The 14,591-nt window shown below is 44.2% G+C and overlaps 1 long non-coding RNA gene across 1 annotated transcript in view; it reads left to right on the top strand.

Moving 5' to 3' along the window:
• Positions 1-9,198: 9,198 nt before the first annotated feature.
• LOC141145910 (uncharacterized) overlaps positions 9,199-14,591 on the top strand; it is a 35,883-nt gene continuing 30,490 nt past the window's right edge. The window contains exon 1 of the long non-coding RNA XR_012244698.1: positions 9,199-9,577. This is a non-coding gene — a long non-coding RNA (uncharacterized lncRNA). The remainder of the gene's footprint in view (positions 9,578-14,591) is intronic.

Here is a 14,591-nt window from a genome sequence, read left to right as displayed (position 1 = left end):
ATGTGAATGTTTTGGCTAAAATACAAAGGTAAACTGACACTTTTAGGAGAGCCTTATGTGTGCCCCGCAGCTCTCCCAGATTACTTCTGCTGGCCTCCACCCAATCGGATCTTGCCTCGGGCTCACTTCCGGTACCATGTGATCGTTGTCACCAATCACAGCAGATCACATTTGAAAAAAAAAAAATTTTTTTTTTTTGTTAATATATTGTCCAAGTCAGTGTCCCTGACTACAGCCACACTTGTTATATAAAAACACTCTACTGCACTGGTGACAGTATGTAGAAAAAAAAAATTATGACTTTTTTCTTATTATTCATTTCCTCATTTTCCGAAAAACTGTGACAAAAAATTACAACTTCAAAAAACTCGCCATACCTCTTACTAAGTACCTTGGACTGTCTACTTTCCAAAAGGGGGTCATTTGGGAGACATTTGTACTGTCCTGGCATTTTCGGTCCTCAGGAATAGCCTGTCAGTACATCAGAATTGATCGATTTTCAAATATATACCATAGTTTGTAGACTGTATAACTTTCCTATAGACTGAGGCTGGGTTCACATTGCTGCCAGATGCGGCTCGCAGCAGGGGGTCCAGTGCATCCCTGTTCTCCTTTTCAGGGAGGAATCAGGGCTGAATTTTTGCCTGAATTCGGCCCTGAAACAGAGCCAAAGACACACAGGACTCCTGTGCAAGCTGCTCAACAGCTACAACGGAAATATGTGAACCGGCTCTATTGAGACTCGGTCACAATCTCCTGTCATGCGAATTGGATGTGGGGAAAACCGCATCCAGTTCGCACTATTGTGAATCCAGCCTAAAGAATATAGACTGATTTGGGTTATTTTCACCCAAAAAAATGTAACAGAATACATTTTGGCCTAAATTTATAAAAAGATTATTTATTTGGAAAATTTTATAACAGAAACAGGACAAGAAACAAGGAAAACAAGTAATTTTTTCAAAATTTTTAGTCTTTTTTCATTTATTTATCAAAAAATAACAAAACCCAGTGGTGATTAAATACCACCAAAAGAAATCTCTATTTGTGTGAAAAAAAAATTATTTTGGCTACAGTGTTGTATGACCGCACAATTGTCATTCAAAATGTGACAGTGCTGAAAGCTGAAAATTGGCCTAGGCAGAAAGGGGGTAAATGTGCCCAGTTTTGAAGTGGTTAATTTATTTTTTGTATTGTACTCACAAAAACACATGGTGTACATGCATATCATAAGTTTTCCATAAAAAAACAGAAATATCTCCAACGAACAAGCTCAGCTGTCTGATCCTCAGTGCTTTACTGCCGACATGAGCACTGCTTCAGCTTTACATCCAAGCTAATGCATTTTGAGGGCACACCTATTCATGAGGGCTCTGATAAAGAGGGTGCACCCTTGAAATGCATTAGCCAGTTATTACTATCAAGTATCTATTATTATTATTATTATTATTATACAGTATTTATATAGTGCCAACAGTTTACGTAGCGCTTTACAACTTGAGGGTAGACAGTACAAATACAATACACTTTGATACAGTAGGAATCAGAGGGCCCTGCTCCTTAGAGCTTACAATCTAAGAGGGAAGGTCAAAAGATACAAGAGGTAATAACTGTGGGTGATGTGCTGATTGAGAAGATAAATGTACAGTTGTTAGGTGGGGGCCAGATAGGCTTCTCTGAAGAGATGAGTTTTCAGGGATCGTCTGAAAGTGGATAAAGTAGGAGAAAATCGGACGGATTGGGGTAGAGCATTCCAGAGGATGGGGGAGGCTCTGGAGAAGTCCTGAAGGCGAGCATGGGATGAGGTGACAAGGGAGTTTGAGAGCAGGAGGTCTTGGGAGGAGCGAAGAGAACGATTAGGTTGGTATTTTGTGACTAGGTTAGAGATGTAGCTGGGAGCCAGGTTGTGTATGGCTTTGTAAATTATAGTTAGTATCTTGAATTTAATTCGGTGACTGAGTGGCAGCCAATGGAGGGATTGGCAGAGGGGTGTAGCAGACGCTGAGCGGTTTGTGTGGTGGATGAGCCTGGCAGCAGCGTTCATGATGGACTGAAGTGGGGATAGCCTATTTAGAGGTAAACCAATGAGGAGGGAGTTGCAGTAGTCGAGGCGGGAGATGACCAGGGAGTGGATTAGAAGCTTTGTGGTGACATTGGTTAGGAAGGGGCGTATCTTGGAGATGTTGCGGAGATTGAGGCGGCAAGCTTTGGATAGTGATAGAATGTGGGGTCGAAAGGTTAGTTCAGAGTCCAGGATTACACCTAGGACCCTGGCGTGGGGAGATGGGTTGATAGTTGAGCCGTTGATATTGACAGGGAAAGCAGGGGAAGTGGCACCTGAGGGAGGAAATATCATGAGCTCGGTTTTGGATAGGTTGAGTTTGAGGAAGTGATGTGACATCCAGGCTGATATGTCTGTTAGTAAGTTGGTAATGCGTGAGGAGACAGATGGAGAGAGCTGGGGGGTGGAGAGATAGATTTGGGTGTCATCAGCGTAGAGATGATGAAAGTCATGGGAGGCAATCAACTGACCCAAGGAGGTGGTGTAGATTGAGAAAAGGAGAGGTCCAAGAACAGAACCTTGGGGGACCCCAACGGAAAAAGGAAGAGGAGAGGAGGAAGTAGAGTTGTAAGTGACACTGAAGGAGCGGTGTGATAGGTAGGATGAGAACCAGCGAAGAGTACAGTCACGGAGACCAAAGGAGTGGAGTTTTTTGAGGAGGAGGGGGTGGTCCACTGTGTCAAAGGCAGCAGAGAGATCCAGAAGAAGTAGTACAGAATAGTGTCCATTGGCTTTAGCCATTAGCAGGTCATTTGAGAGTTTAAGGAGAGCAGTTTCCGTGGAGTGTTGAGGGCGAAAACCGGACTGGAGGGGATCTAGAAGTTTATTAATAGTCAGATGGTCGCTTAGTCGGTTGTAGACCAGTCTTTCAAGAAGTTTGGAGGAGAAGGAAAGTAAGGAGACTGGACGTAAGTTGTTGAGATTGGTGGGATCCAGTGAGGGCTTTTTTAGAATGGGGATGACTAGCGCATGTATTAGAGAGTTTGGGAAGATGCCACAGGAGAGGGAGAGGTTGAAAATGTGAGTTAGAGAGTGTAGAATCGAGTCAGGGGGTGAGCGTAGCATTTGCGAGGGAACAGGATCCAGGGGGTAAGTGGTTAGATGGGTGCTAGATAAAAGTTTAGCAACCTCAGTAATAGTAACAGGGTTGAATGAGGGAAGTAATGATTGTATCTGTGGACATGGCGTGTTGCATGGGGGAGGTTTTTGTGCATTGGTGATCTCCTCATGAATTGTATCAATCTTAGTTTTGAAGTGATTGGCAATCTCCTGGGCAGTGAGTGAGTTGGTGGGTGGAGGCAGTGGAGGACAGAGTAGAGTATTGAAGGTAGAGAAGAGTTGACGTGGACTGGATGAGAAGGTGTTAATGAGTGTGATAAAGTAGGTCTGTTTGGCAGTGTGAAGGCAGGAGTAGTATTTTAGGAGGGCAGATTTATATTGTGTGAAGTCTTCCTGGGTCTTAGTCTTATGCCACAGGCGCTCAAGAGCGCGGCTACGTTTTCTGAGACTTCTGGTGTCATCTGTTTGCCAGGGTTGTAGCAGTCGGGGCCTAATTCTGCGTGTAGTGAGGGGGGCAAGCTTGTCTAGGGAGGAAGACAGTGAGCTGTTGTAGATGAAAGTAGCTTGGTTGGGGCAGGACAGAGGTGAGATTTTGTCATAGAGGTGATCAGTAGCAGAGTAGAGAAGAGAAGGGTTGAGGTGGCGAAGGTTTCTACGGGTAACCGTTAGGCGGTTGGAGGGAGAAGAGGTGGAAGACAAGGAGAGAGCAAAACTAATAAGGTGGTGATCAGAGAGTGGGAGTGGATTGTTGGAAAGGTTGCACGGAGTGCACAGATAGGAGAAGGCAAGGTCAAGGGTGTTGCCGTTGGAGTGGGTAGGAGCCTGTATCCATTGCTTCAGGTCAAGCGATGAGGTGAGACTGAGAAGTTTAGAAGTAATAGTAGTGTTAGTGTTAACAGGGATGTTGAAGTCCCCAAGAATGATTGTGGGGATTTCAGCAGAGAGAAAGTAGGGTAGCCAGGCAGAGAAGTCATCAAGAAAGGCTGATACTGGTCCAGGGGGCCGGTAGATGACAGCAATTCTTAGAGAAATGGGAGAGAATAGACGAATGCAATGTGCCTCAAAAGAGGAGAGTGTCAGAGAGGGAGGTGGGTGAAGTACCTGATAGGTGCTGCATGGGGCTAGAAGGATTCCCACTCCACCTCCCTTCCGTCCACTTGGTCTGGGGGAGTGAGTCCAGAGAAGGCCCCCATGGGAGAGGGAAGCAGGAGAAATAGTGTCCGATTCATGAAGCCAGGTTTCAGTAATGGCAAGTAGGTTAAAGGAATTTGTGATAAAGAGGTCGTGAAGGGCGGTGAGTTTGTTGCAGACAGAACGTGCATTCCACAGGGCACAGGAAAAGGGGGGGCTGGTTTTGGAAAGAGGAATTGAGACCAAGTTCTGTGGGTTACGGCTCCTGCCAGAGGGTGTAGGGGGATGGGAGCGATGGGCAAAGACAGATGATGGTGGCCCAGGGTTTGGGGATATGTCACCAGAGATTAGGAGAAGCAGGAGGGTGAGGGAGGTAATGTGGGAATGTGATTTATGTGAAGGGGCATGTCTCAGAGTACTGGAGGTTTTATCAGTGTATGGATGTAGAATGAGCAAGAGTTGGTAGGAGCAGTAGTAGGGAGAAGACAGAAGGCAGGGTGATATGTATAAGCAGGTGGGTGGAGATGGGGGGTGAAGGTAAGAGAGTTTGAGGAGAGAGGACAGGAGTGTCAGAAGCAGTGGTAGAGAGTGCATGTTACAGAGTGGAAGGAGAGCTTATTAGAGAGACGGGTCACCTGCAGTCTGTTAGGTGCTTTCCAGTGCAGATTGCTGTATTTGTTTGCTTCGTGCAATCGCTGAAGTGCAGAGATTGAAGTGCATATCACTTGTAGAAAGAATCACTTAGAGATAGAAGCCATTGCAATGTGCACCCCGAGCAATGTGCTCACCCCTTAAGGATGCTCAAATATATACTGTTATAAGGGTGGGGTTGAAGTTCGTTAATTAATCATGAGTGACTATAAGAATGCCTAACAATCAAAAGTGGACTTTTTGCTTCTAAAGTCAGGAAAGCAAAAGGCCAGAGGCCAAGATAAGATCAACACATAAAACTTAGGTAAGACAATCCAGAGCTACAAATAATGTCATGGTTGTGCACACAGGGCAATAGATAGAGAAGGCCACATACCAACACATACACACAGAGACAGCAAGCAGATCCCAATTTCAGTTAACGGTGGAAGATGTGGTTTAGCTGACACATACCAACACATACACACAGAGACAGCAAGCAGATCCCAATTTCAGTTAACGGTGGAAGATGTGGTTTAGCTGACACATACCAACACATACACACAGAGACAGCAAGCAGATCCCAATTTCAGTTAACGGTGGAAGATGTGGTTTAGCTGACACATACCAACACATACACACAGAGACAGCAAGCAGATCCCAAAGGGATCAAATATATAATCAAATATAAAGAGTTCACAATCACCTTCACCTAATCAACTGTAACTTACCCCAACCAAATGAGCACCCTCTACAGGAAAACCATGTCACACATCTCCAAAAACAGCGCTTTCACAGATCAATTAAATGTAATTGTTATCCCATACATTCCATCACAGCATATACTCAGTGTTTGTGTTATGGAGATTCACCCTCTGAAATTGTCTTGTTTACTGCTATCACCAAAAGTAAAAGAAAATTCCAAATGTGAGTTGCCCCCAGAACAGGAAAAAAGGGTGAATCTTTCAGTGCGGACACTAGTTCTGATGAACCTGGTGATACCTTGTGATTCCTTCCCTTTGGAGGGATGTCTTCTCATTTTCTGTTTTGGCTATGGGGCAGGATGTGAAGAGAAATCTCCCCAATGTGACACAGATGCCAACCTTACAGGGGTTATAACCCTCTCTTACTCTATCCATAAAAAAACAAAAACTTAGTTCTATAAGGTTAAACACAAGTAAACTCACAAACAGCACCAAGGATAATATGATGTGTATGTACAAAGCTTCAGTACAGGGTAATATCCAATTCTAGTCAAAGGCTGGCATCTTGCTCAGCTCACCCAACACTCTGCACCACAGGGCATACTGCACACGTCCTAGAGTTTCCTAACCTTGCCTGATGTGTTATCTCACATGGACTTTATCAGAGGTGTGGGGTGATGAAAATATCAAGTATTTGTAATCAATAACAGGATGCACAGGATACAGTAATGACATGGAGGTCATCAAGAGAAACCAGAAAGAGCCATTGGGGCACCAAGAGATTGGCCTTTGGACTTCAGATTTCACAGATTACATACAAAAGTAAAAAAGCTGCATTCCACCGATCCCTTATATACAAAAACTTTATTCTCTCAGCAATGACAGAGACAAGCCACCCATGTCCTCCCACTGGCGCATTTCACCTGCTTGGGCTTAATTGTTGAGCAGTGGAGGAGGATGGGAGTGTATATACCCATGAATGTTTGTCACCAATCTCTTAAACAGATACATATTTAGGACTTGTTTGTTTCACATGCATTGGGGCTACACTTGCCACTATTTCCACCATACCACCAATACATAGGTAAGGCAAAATGTCTTGTTTGCAAAGGTGTAAGCCGACAGCACAGCATGCAGTAATTTTTTATAGCACAGCAGATTGCTGTGAGAGAATTAACTGATTGTTGCAGCTGAAATCACTAGTGTTTATGTAGCACCTTCTAGTGTGCTAGAAGTGTAAATGGGTTTATTTTCTAGTGCTGGTAGCCAAGCCTGTCTGTGTTTTGTCCTGAGTTGGGCAGAGATCCAGGGAGAGCTGGATGACTCACAGGCAGCATCACTGAGACCTCCCCCCTATTTCTAGAATGTACTGGAACCTTCTAGAAAGATGGGAGGGCAAGTAAGGTGGAGCTGCCAGGAGTATTCTGAGGGCCCTGACAAATCCCCGACCCAGGGGGCAGGCACAGCTGGGGAGGAGAGTTCAGGTGGAAGCTTGAGATGGAGTGTTAGGCTGTCGTGGCCTTTGCGGGAGCTCCCCAGTCTGGGGGGGGGGGGTGACCTTGGGCCTGGGCTCAGGATGGGACCTTCTTAAAACCCATGCACTGGGAGCAAGGAGTTCAGAGAACACTGACAGGCAAGTCTCCAGGAGGGATAGAAACAGCCAAGGGGGCTTGTGAGTGACAAACAGTCAGGAGGACTGGGAGGTACGCCTGAGAGGACAGGGATGGAGCAACAGAGCAGCCTGGGATGGGTGCAGAGCCAATCAGGAGGACTGTGGTGGCATGGGCAGTGGAAAGAGGCAGCTGCAGCCAGGAGGGCTGGCAGTGCCTGAAGAGGTGGTACTGGGAGCAGTAGCCAAATGTAGAACAGCTAGTACCAAGGACTTCTAATTTTGCTACACCATAGGGGCCCGCGGTCTCTGCCTGCAAAAGGCATTTGCTTTGGGCCTGATGGATCCAGTGCCAGATCTCCATATCAGTGCTAACTGGTCCTGAGAGTGATAGTCTGCGAGCAAGTGTATGTGCTGGAGGTGCAGGAGAAGAGGATATATATATATATATATATATATATATATATATATACTGGGTGTATATAGTTAAGTCCCTACCAATTTCCTTCAACTTAAGTGGGCATCACATATGCACCCTATCCCCGTCCAAGTTCTATTCCCCTAATAAAACAAAGTTTGCATGACTGCTTCTTGACTCTGCGTGACTAGAAACTCGTGTGCCTGGCTGTGCAGGGTGGGAGATGAACCACATTTACTAGCGACCCCTACGGGGTAGCACTGCATTTAGGTTTAGCTGAGGCTGCTCTACCCTCTGAAACAATGACAAGGTGACAGCAGCCAAATATGTCCCAAATCTGTCCGTGGGTAAATGCACATGCAGTGGTTACTTACAGTTAGGGATGGATGATCTCCCCTGGACTTTACAACCAGGGATGATCATTCATCCCTAACTGCAAGTAACCACTGCATGTGCATTTACTTGAGGACATAACTAGCCACTGTCATCTTGTCATTCAATTACATGGGCAGAGCAGATGCAGCTAAATGTAAACATCGATACTTCCAGCAGTAAAGCCTTGTAAACACTGCTCGTTTTTTTTCGTTCAACACATCGGGCTGAAAGAAAAGAATACTGACAGCTCAGGTCGGAGCCGCTGTACTAACAATTCGATCAGCAGACAGCTGATCAGCAGACCTTTCTTGGTCATGCCCCTTCAGCAGAAGCTGGCCAAATGCTGCCTATTCGGCCTACGAAGCCCGACATTCGACCCATATGAACTAAGCTTAAGGACCGGCTGTTTTTTGTAGACGGAGTTTGCACAACAGCCCTAATCGCTCATGTGAATGAGGCCTTAGGGAGGAAGGGAAATAGAGAATGGGAGAAAAAAGATAAGGAAAAAAAAGAAGACGAGGGACAGTAAAAATAAAGGAAAGGGGGAGGAGAAGGAAAAGGGTGAGGGAAGCAAAGGAAGCTGGCGGGAAATGAGGAGGAAGAACAGAACCAGCAAGCACTGTGCGGGCCCAAAGAGACTGACACTCCTGGAAGTGCAGAAGATTTCTTAAGATCAAAGTGGAATTTGGCTTTGAAAGTGGTGCAGGTACACAGGCACAGGTGTACCTTGGCTTAAACTATAATGTATACTGTGGCCATTTCTACATCATTTTCGGCTTCCCATGAGGGAACGGAGAGTTTTAGATTGGGTTTACATCGTTGAGAATTTGCTGATCCCTTTTTGTGTCTGGATTTCATCTACTAGCTGGCTATACCCATGTTCAGTATACTGGTGTATCACTAACTCTCTATTATTGTCTTGTTGACATGGAAACTGTCTTTCTGCTTAAATAAAATATTTGGTAGGAAAAAAAAAAACTATATTGTATAGCAACAGGGTCACTTTGATGTAAACTACTGATAGGCGAGATATCTTTAAATCTCCAGAACTGATTCATAAAAACTGAAAAGAAAGCACAAATGTAGAGCGGTTGCCAATACCAAACAATCAGGTTTCACATTTTATTTTACGGAAAAATAAATAAGAATTCTAAATGGTCAACATAGGCAACAATTTCTGTGCTCATTTTCTTTTCTTCAGTTTTAATGAATCAGCTCTTACATGTCTCTGCTGGCATCTGCTAGTATCTACTGTGATAATGATATATTATTAAAAAGTTCCATGTATTTACAATGCACCAGTTGCTTTCTAAAGTGCCTAATCCCAAAGAAATGAAACTATATTAAAACAGAAGAGATGTGACGAGTGTGTATTGATTCCATCCTGTCTTTCTACTTATAAATGAAAGCGAATGCTGAGCATGAAGATACACAGTTGGTTGAAGATCGTTGTGTTAACAAGAGCCCTTACCTACATCCATTCACAATGGCACATGTACCAGATGGCTCCATGAGAGTCAGGAGGCTTGGAATGGGGCAATCATTCAGACTACAGATGGAAGATGCAGCATGCTCCCACTTTAAATAAGGTACTCATTTATTCAGATGTATTTTGCATATATGGAACAGGTCTCAGAGGACAATTTTCTATTTTGAAATTGCAAGAAATTCTTATGGCTGATGTTCACCCAAACATGCATCTCGATAGCCATTTGTGTAAACATCTCTCACTAAGGAAGGTGGAGCATTTTAATGATGCACTGAGTAATTTACAAGAATATTACAACACTTGTAAAATCCCTGATTATCTTTCAGGAAAAACACCGTAATGAGTTTCAGCAATCTTTGCACCTCAGCTGTCCAAAATGAAGCCTCATCACAATTTCTTCATAATTTAAGGAAGAGCTGTACAATTACACATATCTTTTATTTCCCTTCATGCAAGAACATTAAAGCAAACCTATATTTAAAGAGACTATGGGGTTGATTTACTTAGGCTCCATGCACACTGAAGCTCATAAACGGGAGTTTGGGTGTTTTTTTTAACAGCCCATAAACTCCCCTCTATGTTATCCTATGTGTCCATGCACACATGGACGTTTTTGGATGTTTATCAGCAGTGGAGTTTATGGGCTGTTTTATGAACTAAAATCATGTTCAGGAGTCGTTTTTCTGACCACAAAAAATGCCAAACGCTCATAAACGTTCAAAAACGTGGCTCACCAGCATTATTAGACATTTTTGATCCATTGAAAAAAATAGAATAAAAAAAAACACTAAAAACGCTAACGCTGAAAAACACTAAAAAGCGCTGATAAACGCTATTGCAAAAACGTTAAAAAATGTTGACAGACTCACTGCAAAGCTACTGGCATTTTTATAACGTTATTTTAACATCCAGTGTGCATGGAGCCTTAAACGACAGCGTGCAAAATCTGGTGCAGCTGTGCATGGAAGTCAATCAGCTTCTAGACATGTGCGCCGTCAATAAATTTGTTTTGTTTCATTCCGTTTCGTATTGGAATTAATTCATATTTCGTAATTCCTGTCCAAAATTCAATTTGGATTCATACGAAATTTCGTTAGGTTCGTTAACCTTTCGTAACAATTACGAACGTTCGTTATGATGAATTTATCATTATGAGGGGCTCCCACCATCCCTGTGCTGTGCTGACTTCCGGGGTTTTTAACTTTTAGGTTTGTTAACTTTTCGTAATAATTACAAATGTTCGTTAGGAATTTGGATCCGAAATTCGTAAACGAAATTTCGTATTTCGTACAAGATTCGGAAGCATGGCAATTCGTATTTGGGATCCTTCCGAATGTACGAATCTACGGAAATTCGTACGAATTTTCGATTCGTACGAAACTAATCGCACATGTCTATCAGCTTCTAACGTCAGCTTGTTCAGTTAAGTTTCAATGAAAGATGATTGGTTTCTATGCACAGCTGCACCAGATCTTGCACTCTCCAGCTTTAGTAAATCAACCCCAGTGTTCTATCTAGCCCACCTTCTCTCTAAAATCGCTTCTCTTTTCCATGCTCCTCCACCAGTCCATTCCTCTGGGAGTCAAACCCTGTGTGGGTTCCCTGAAAGGGAAAAGCGACACATTGGGGGCTATTTACGAAAGGCAAATCCTTTTTGCATTACAAGTGCAAACTACAAGTGCAAAGTGCACTTGGAAGTGCAGTCGCTGTAAATCTGAGGGGTGGATCTGAAATGAGGGGAAGCTCTGCTGATTTTATTATGCAATCATGTGCAAGCTAAAATGCTAAATGCTAAAATGCAAGCTAAAATGCTGTTTATTATTTTCCTTGCATGTCCCCCTCGGATCTACAGCGACTGCACTTCCAAGTGCACTTTCAGTGCAATTTCAAGTGCACTTGTAGTGCAAAGTGGATTTGCCTTTCGTAAATAACCCCCATTCTCTTTATTGTAAAAGTACCCCATTTTTACCACATACCATACCCACATGTGATTATTAAATATTTTTTAAAAAGCAACATAACACTTGCTATGCTGCTGGAGCTGCCACTCCGATCTAGGTATTTGGTCATATATTCTCAACTGATGATTCCTGGAAATTGATCTTCAGGCACAGTTAGCCAACGAGTGGCTCTGCCTAAACTCTGTTCTTCCACTTTAGTTGAGATTACATGATAAAATGCATAGACATATGGCTGTGTGACCAGCCTCTGTTTCTAAAGACAATCGTTTTCTGTACAGAGGAATGTATTACAACAAATACTATATTATAACAAATACTCAGCCTAGTCAATTGGTCATGAAAGGAGGAGGGTGGTTTTGTTATATCTAAAGGTTCACTTTTACAAATAAAATGTATACTGCATTCTAAAAAATGGCTCATCCTTTTGTAAAAAATATATACCTATTCTAGTAGGCGTATTACTCACACACAATTATTTATGAACAGGATATATAAAATACATATATTATATGAACAAAATACAACTAAATCTTCCTGTGTTAGAGTTGTCATCATGTCTCCTAGGGATGAGCAAATGTGTCAGGGACGGGTCCGGTTTGCAGGTAGTTTGTACAAAGTTCAAAAACTACAAACCTAATTGAAGACTATGGGGGGGTGAATAAACAATTCTGCCCTTTTTCAAGGCTAACAAGGATTAGGACATTTCAAACACGGCATGGAAAACTGGGCGCTGCCATAGTGGTCATGTGACAATGCAAAAAAAAAAAAAGGAGAAAAATGCCATACAGCGGAGAGATTATTTCTCTATTATTGTGACTTCAAGAGCAACATGGAAAAAACATCATTCCATTCAATTCTGCTGTGTCTGGGGTTACGGAACAGTGCAGCTTTCACAGACAATGTCAGCCGCACTGTATTTTACCTTCACATATTTTGGATGTGTTATTGATTTTTTATCTTTTAACGCCTTTCCTTAAAGAGGAATTGCAGTGTGCTCACATAATTTGTAATAAAAACATCTTTGCCATTCTGAAGCTTCCCTCCAACCACTGCATATTATTTTATATATACTGTGATTCTGTACTTACCAAAAATGCTGCAGAAATCTCCCTCCACTGAGTCTGGCTGCATCCATTTTAACTGTGGGCAGCTGAAGCTGCTGCCTGTTCACTTCCTCTACAGCCCTGCAGCTTTCATTGGCCCTCTTATGACTCATCCCCCCTTCCTTCCTGGCAAACTCTCACAAGAGTAAGATAGGGAGCTGTGCATGATGTCATAAGCCTAGGCTTTTTACCAGAGAAGAAACAAGAAGTGGCCTGTATAAGGTATTTACTGGCAGAAAAAATATGTTTTATTATCCAAAGTAAAAAAAAAAAAAAAAAAGGGCAGATGATTTGCCTCACGACGATATACGTCGGCAGAATGGCACGGGCAGGCAGAATCACGTACCCCGGTGCCCGAGGCGGTCGGCTTTTGTCCAGCGGCGATCGGAGGTGAGGGGGAGGCCATCCATTCGTGGCCCCCCCCTCGCGATCGCCACCGGCCAATCAAATCATTCCTATGCTGCTGTATGCTAAACAGCAGCAAAGGAAATGATGTCATCTCTCCTCGACTCGGTATTTTCCGTTCCGGCGCCGAGGAGAGAAGACATCACTGTGAGTGTAAAACACACACACAGTAGAACATGCCAGGCACACAAAACACCCCCCTTTAACCCCCGATCCCCCCCTGATCACCCCCCGATCACCCCTCCCCCCCCCCCCCCCCGTCACACTGACACCAAGCAGTTTTTTTTTTTTTTTCTGATTACTGCATGGTGTCAGTTTGTGACAGTTAGTGTGTTAGGGCAGTTAGGGTTAGCCCCCTTTAGGTCTAGGGTACCCCCCTAACTCCCCCTAATAAAGTTTTAACCCCTTGATCACCCCCCGTCGCCAGTGTCGCTAAGCGATCATTTTTCTGATCGCTGTATTAGTGTCACTGGTGACGCTAGTTAGGGAGGTAAATATTTAGGTTCACCGTCAGCGTTTTATAGCGACAGGGACCCCCATATGCTACCTAATAAAGGTTTTAACCCCTTGATTGCCCCCTAGTTAACCCTTTCACTACTGATCACCGTATAACCGTTACGGGTGACGCTGGTTAGTTCGTTTTATAGTGTCAGGGCACCCGCCGTTTATTACCGAATAAAGGTTTAGCCCCCTGATCACCCGGTGGTGATATGCGTCGCCCCAGGCAGCGTCAGATTAGCGCCAGTACCGCTAACACCCACGAACGCACCGTGAACTGGCAGGCCCCAGGCAGCGCCAGGTTAGCGCCAGTACCGCTAACACCCACGCACGCACCGTACACCTCCCTTAGTGGTATAGTATCTGATCGGATCAATATCTGATCTGATCAGATCTATACTAGCGTCCCCAGCAGTTTAGGGTTCCCAAAAACGTAGTGTTAGCGGAATCAGCCCAGATACCTGCTAGTACCTGCGTTTTGCCCCTCCGCCCGGCCCAGCCCAGCCCACCCAAGTGCAGTATCAATCGATCACTGTCACTTACAAAACACTAAACACATAACTGCAGCGTTCGCAGAGTCAGGCCTGATCCCTGCGATCGCTAACAGTTTTTTTGGTAGCGTTTTGGTGAACTGGCAAGCACCAGCCCCAGGCAGCATCAGGTTAGCGCAAGTACAGCTAACACCCACGCAGGCACCATACACCTCCCTTAGTGGTATAGTATCTGAACGGATCAATATCTGATCTGATCACGTCTATACTAGTGTCCCCAGCAGTTTAGGGTTCCCAAAAATGCAGTGTTAGCGGGATCAGACCAGATACTTGCTAGCACCTGCATTTTGCCCCTCCGCCCGGCCCAGCCCAGCCCACCCAAGTGCAGTATCGATCGATCACTGTCACTTACAAAACACTAAATGCATAACTGCAGCGTTCACAGAGTCAGGCCTGATCCCTGCGATCGCTAACAGTTTTTTTGTTAGCGTTTTGGTGAACTGGCAAGCACCAGCGGCCTAGTACACCCCGGTCGGAGTCAAACCAGTACTGCAGTAACACTTGGTGATGTGGCGAGTCCCATAAGTGCAGTTCAAGCTGGTGAGGTGGCAAGCACAAGTAGTGTCCCGCTGCCACCAAGAAGAAGACAAACACAG

Source organism: Aquarana catesbeiana, linkage group LG05 (assembly GCF_042186555.1).
Source record: "Aquarana catesbeiana isolate 2022-GZ linkage group LG05, ASM4218655v1, whole genome shotgun sequence".
In the NCBI taxonomy this organism is placed as follows: Eukaryota; Metazoa; Chordata; class Amphibia; order Anura; family Ranidae; genus Aquarana; species Aquarana catesbeiana.
Note: the sequence above shows the minus strand (reverse complement) of the source record. Positions and strands in the feature narration are given on the sequence as shown.